Below are 6,712 nucleotides of genomic sequence, written 5' to 3'. Positions count from 1 at the left end.
CCACAATGAAATAATCCCTACCCTAAGCCCTTTTATACAAGTATTTTTATGCCACTTTAGGGTTACAACATGTCGACCATATGTTGGCCATACATTGACCACAGCCCAAAAAAAAATTCAAAGAATTTATGAAGTATGTACAATACTTCCTTGATCAGTCACCACAAACTAACAATCTCCCACTTGGGGGCTGATCAAACTGCACACTAGACAACAAATTAGTAACCAGAATTCCCCCTTATTATGCTAAAAAAAATCTTTCTTCTACATTATTTTGTGAACTAATCCTTGTTGTAACAATACATACATGAAAATTAATCATTGTATTATTTGATCTCTAAGTCAAACCATACTCTTAAATTCTTCATTTGTTGATGTTCTTCCCATCAAGATGGCAAGAACATGCTCTGATACCACTATAAAGTCCCTTAATTGGGCATTAGTTTATAAACCTAATTTTGCATATATTTTCTTCCCTTTTTCCAGATAGTCCTCTATCAAGTTTTTATTCTCTCTCTATATATTCAATAGTAAGAGTCATGTCTTTTCATAATATAAAAAATTATATTGATTATATAATTAAATTAACAATAATATATAGGTTATAAGTTTAATTATACATTACATATATTATATCTATATTAATGACATTATCATCAATATAAATATTATTTATTTTATTAATTTAATACATTATAGTATTAAAATAGTTGATATATATATATATATAGTTATTTATTATCATATGTATTATGGAACTTACATAGAATAGTATATATTCATTAGTTATAATTGAATATAATTATATTTATGTTTAATATTTAGTTTTGTTAGTGATATTACTTATTATTTTCTTATAATTTTTATTAAAAATAGGGACACGACACAATTACTGCAACAACATCAAATGAGGCATCATTATTATATCACATCATAATTTATCAAATTGTAAGCATTTACTCTACACTATGCTCTACCTCAAGAATAAGTTAACCTCCCTTGTAGTAGGTCTACTTCCCTACGGATAGGTCAAATTTCCTACAAATAGGTTGACTTCTCAAGGAGTAGGTCAATTTTCTAGAGACCAGGTTGACTTCCCCTAAGACTAGTTGACATACCCATGGTATATATTAGATATGCATAGGTTGACCTACCCAAGTCAACCTCTTGCATAGATACCCTAAAACACCTATTTAAGAAACTTCTATGACTATAAACAGAAAAAATATAGAATAAAGAGGAATTAAAGAAACCATAGGATTGGAGACTCACCTCCTAAAGCTTAGAACCCTCTATCACCACTTGTCAAACCACCTTTATTTGTATTGGCTACAAAACTTTCATCTTTGGTATATTTCTCCTTTCTTCTTCACCTATAATTTTAAAGTCATAAATGAATTTCAAAAAGGTAACATGGGTTTATATAACAATTTTTAAGTTACTTTTTGAATTTCTTTTACAAGATCTAATCTACAACTAATACCTCTAGTCACTCTTTTCATCATATCCTAAGCTAGGTAACTACAATTTTTACCTCATTATAGGTGTTATAATCTTGATTCAATTACCTTGATTTCCAAGTACCTCTAAGGGAATTTTGGGTTTGTTTTGAGATTCCTTGAATGCTACTTTTCATCACATCCCCTCTTTAGTTTATTGTGGTAGCCATGATACCCAATTTCACCTTTTGTAGAATGAGCAAGCAAAAATAAAGGGGCATAGCTACCTGTGAACTTCATAACCCTTCTCTAGACCTATGAACTTCATAACCCTTCTCTAGTACTAGTCCTAGGTGATTTTGGATTATCTATAACTCATTGGTTTGTAGGTTGCAGTTACTAATGTTTTCTTGCAAGAGCTGTGTATAGTATATTGTTGTAAATGTGTGAAGTGAAATTTGAGATTTTGTATATAGTTGTCCTTGCAAGAGAAAGATGGTGTCATTATCATAGTTGTGTAGGAAGGAAAAAGATCATTTCATGAAAAAGAATACCTCTTATGGTGGAAACCACATTGATGTTATGTAATGTGGCTCCTTGTCCTTACCTAGAATCGTGCATTTCATCAATGGCTATATCTTATAGAATTCTTAGGTGAAAGGAATATTGTAATGATTACTCAATCTAGACTTGAGTGAATTCATTTCAAGGTTCTTTTTAAAGGTTCTTTTGTAGACTTTCTTATGTATGCATAGGAAGTGATTCAATATGTTCTTGAAAATAAATAATCTCATGTATAGGTATATTCATTTTTGGAACCATTTATAGTTGATTTGTGTAATATAAAGAGTGTATAAAAGTTTGAGTATCTATCACCATTACAGTCTCTAGACTATATAGATGTAAGAAATCACATCATCTCATCATCAAAAAAGCTACCTTGACATCATAGTTGTTATAGAAGAAAATAACTTCTCATATGACATAGTTTAAAAATTCATAAGGAAGAGTATGTTGTAGATATATTTTAACTCTCTGAAAATTATATGGGAGAAAGGAATAATTCATCTTTCCAATTACAAACAATAAAATAACCATAAGCTTATCCCAAGTACCATGTCTCGTCAACAAAAGAGATACATCAAATAAAGTTTTAGAATATAAAATTTTGTAGTAATATTATGGTAATGTCAGACATATGACTACATGTCACAATCCACAACAAAAAAGAAATATATAAATAATACCTATGAAGCTATATCTTTATATTAGTACATACAATTTTCCCAAGGATTAAAATGTGGTTAGTACTCAAAAGAAAAAATAAAAATAAACCAAATACATGGCACCTAACCTAGGTATCCCTAGGTGAGAAAGACATCTTTTAAAACAAAAATATATTTTAAACCTTTAAAAAAATCACCAAAAAACTGCCCAACCTTGGCTTTTACCTGCCCTCTCCCCTCACACGTGGGAACATGTCCCCACACTTAGGAGAATTCACCTGGCCTTGGGAAAGGTGAAAAGAGCCTTTGAAAATGTGAAAAAGGAGGTGGGACCAAGTCAACATCCCTTCCTCCTACCAATGCAGACAAGGCCCTGCCTTTGAAATATAAGGAGAAGCGCTCCAAAAAGGGGGTTAGAGAATAAAGAATATGCCCTCATGAAAGTCATGTGAGCCTAGGAAAGCCACTTTTTGGGAAAGGATAAAAGTTAGGTGATTAAGGGGAGGGTGTTAGGGAAAAAAAGGTAGATAGCCTAGTATTTAGTTTAAATTTTTTTAAGCGGTTTTGGGTAATGTTTAGGTTAGTAAAATAAGAGTGACATATATTGATTAAATTGGTATTATTGTGATTAGTGGTTAGGAAAGGTTAATGGTAGATTAATTGGTGAATATTATTTAGTTAGTACATAGTTGGAATTTAAGATTAGTCTAGTTAATAGATAGCTATAGTTAACTTAGTTGGTATTTACTATTTAAGTTTAGTATATTAAATTTTTAATTGATGCTATATCATCAATTGATAATCAACAATGGTTAGTACTAATTAATTTGTAAATAATAATAAAATAGGATTAGTAGTTAGAATTAAAATAAATCATATATGTTTCAATAAGCTATCTAGTAGTACATAGTTAGGTTAATATAGTTAGAACTTAATTAAATGATTAAACTGTAAGAGTCTATTTATATATATTTATATACATTGTAAAATGGAATAACAATTTATATATAGTTATGATGTGGGATTAGATAATATCTCATCATACTGTGAATTCCTAAATTTTAACAAAGGTAGTATTGTGGAATCTTACAAGATAGATATCCCTTGATTTTTCTTCCTTTGGAGACTGGAGTTTTGAACAAAACAAATTCTTTTACTTTACCACCAATGAGGATTACCTATCCAACCGACTATACCCTGAGGATACATAGTACGTAAATACTCTACTATTGTTACCTTACACTTAATTGAAAATGCTAATGCTACCTAGAGTTTGTAAACCACTTTACTCCGTGCTAAATCAATCAACTCAGATAATCACCTTCAATTTAACGATTGAAGTATGTATCACCCTAATGTATGTAGCTATTATAAAAATTAAAAATTAAAATTTTTTTAAAAAAAAGTTGTTTGTGTTTTTCCTTGTAAAATTTGGGCATGACAAGTCAGATGATGAAATTGTTGTATCGGATGATTATCCTAAGCAGATGAAGAAGTTGAACAAGTTTTGGATCATAGAGTTAGTAAGAGCACAAGAGGAAAAGATTACTATGAGTATTTAGTGAAGTGGAATAATAGACCAATTAAAGATGCTACATGGATTTCTCAATCTGAGTTGGATCCAGCTCAGATTACGAAATCTCAATGATTAAGGAGAATAATTTCTTTCAACCCTGATTGTCTGATGTAGGAGCATCTTGGGTTGCATTGCTATCCTTCATGTTTTCCTTCTTCTTAGTTGTTGTCGAGTTGCAATGAGCATTACTGAGTTTCTTAGTGGTTTTCGAGTTCTCTATGTCTGTCGAGTTTGCAATTGTTGCCAAGTTATCCTTTGGTTGTCGAGCTCACTTTGGTTGCCAATTTCTTCCTTGGTTGTCAAGCTCCCCTTTGATTTCTGAGTTGTTCTTTGGTTGTCGAGTTGTTCTTTGGTTGTCAAGCTTTCTTTGGTTACTAAGCTCGCCTTGGTTGTCGACTTATCTTTTAGTTGTCAAGTTTCTTCAAATGTCAAGTGTTGTTGAGTTTGTTGAGTTGCAACATTTTATTGGAGTCTTCATTTTTCAAGTTGTCTATGTGCGATTTCTTGTGGAAGCTAACCTTTACATTTCATTTGGTGATAGATATTTGTTGAGAGCCAACCTGTGGCTTGTTTTGGCATTAAATTTAGGCTTTAATTAGTTGGTATTTGCAACAAGCTGACTTGTGTCCATGCATGTATTTAAGATTTTTTGGGTAGAGTCTTAGGGCATGATCATTAGTAGTAGCATATAGAAGTTAGATCAAGGAGGTCAAAGTAGAGTTGAAATGCAAAGTTTTATCATTAAGGATTAATGTATGTTGATTGTTACCCAAAAATCCTTACAGCTGGGCATGTATTTTGACAATTTGATGAATCTATAAAGCATTGTGTTCCTCCTATCTCCTTTGGTGGTTGTTATTCGTGTTGTTTTTTGTTATGTTTACTCTTGTGGGTGACTTGGATAGTTGGGTGTGCCTTTGGCCCAATTATTTTGTTGTCTCCCTATCTCAACTCTACATGGAACTACCGCACAATAAAGTTGTAGCAACAAATTAGTTTTTGGACAAGCAACAAAATGGAGGATGATGCAAACAAACCTAAGAATTTGCATCACAAGTTGAATGTCTTCAGACAATATGAAAATTGATTGGTCAAAGAAGAGGTTGAAACTCTTGGTATAATCTGACATAAAATATTGTGAAACTTTACTATTAGCGATAATACTAGTTACTGTAAGTGGTGAGAGCTCCACCACAGCAAGAAGTGACAATAACTTCATTAATTCTTCATTGGTGTAGTTTTCTTTGTTGGGCTGACCATTGAAGTTCTTGGCCAATACATTATATTATTATTTATTTTATTTATTTTCCTAACTATGGTTGTTTTTTTTGGTCATTATATTAAACATTGGAAAGCTTAAAAAAGACTATTGTTCTCCAATGAAATACATACCTTTGCATGCCTTGAAAGCTTGTTTGGTAGCATCAAAATTAGAATTTTATGGGCTACACGATTATAGTGAGGACATGGTTATGCATGTATTGGTCCAAGATCAATCTACTAAGCCTGCATGGAGATCTATTGTCACTAGGAACTTCCATGATAACCATGCCTTAGAGGCTAGTGAGGGGGTCATGCAAGTGCACAACATGTGTCAAATAGGGGTTGTCATCCTCTTTGTAAATGACAAGAAAGGGCACCATCACTGAATTGAGAAGTTGTGGGGACCTCTGCATAGAAATTGTTATCATCTTTACCAATCATGATGCTCAAATCTTGCATCACCTATATGATAGACAAGGAGATCATTACATGACTATTTGATAGAATAATATCTATTATATATTTGGACCTTAGTTTGACATCAAATCTATTTATTGTTTATATAGACAATGGTCTATTTTAGTAGATATTGATCAATGAGACTATAAAGTGCATCATTAACTCTTTAGAAGTCATTAGTCAAAGACAACAAATTACCCTTAGTGTGATTAAGAAAAATAGAGATATATATGCTTTGTATCATTTCTAGATGGGAAGAATATGGAATTTTCATATGTGATGGAGAAATAGAACCAATTATATCATTTCAATTTATTGTCGATCCCTATTGTGGGAAAGATTTAATAGAAGACTATCATTGTAGAAAATGAAGTCTAAATGGTTTTAGAGATTAAAGAAATGAATAAAGAATTATAAGAATTGAAATAAAAATATTGGGTTGATTTGTCTCGATCTTTAATTTGAGTAAAGAAAAAGCAAAAAGAATTTTTCCATATTTGATGTGATGCAAAATTGTTCAAAAATATAAAATTGGGAATTTTACATTGTGGGAGGAATAATAACCAATGTTCCATTCCCATTGTTTGACAAATGCTTATGTGGAGCTATTCTTTAATTTGATGCATATGGGCCCTCATTGGAGCAATTGTATCAAGGATGTTGATGTGCAGAAAAGTATCTAATATCCTTGAGTATTACATTTATCTGCTCATTGCAGTCTCTCTCTTATTTGTAATTCTATGCATATT

This window comes from Cupressus sempervirens, chromosome 7 (genome assembly GCF_028749045.1).
Source record: "Cupressus sempervirens isolate cs-2001-9-10 chromosome 7, ASM2874904v1, whole genome shotgun sequence".
Classification (NCBI taxonomy): domain Eukaryota; kingdom Viridiplantae; phylum Streptophyta; class Pinopsida; order Cupressales; family Cupressaceae; genus Cupressus; species Cupressus sempervirens.
The sequence above is the reverse complement of the archived record's forward strand: the minus strand, read 5'-3'. Positions refer to the sequence as shown.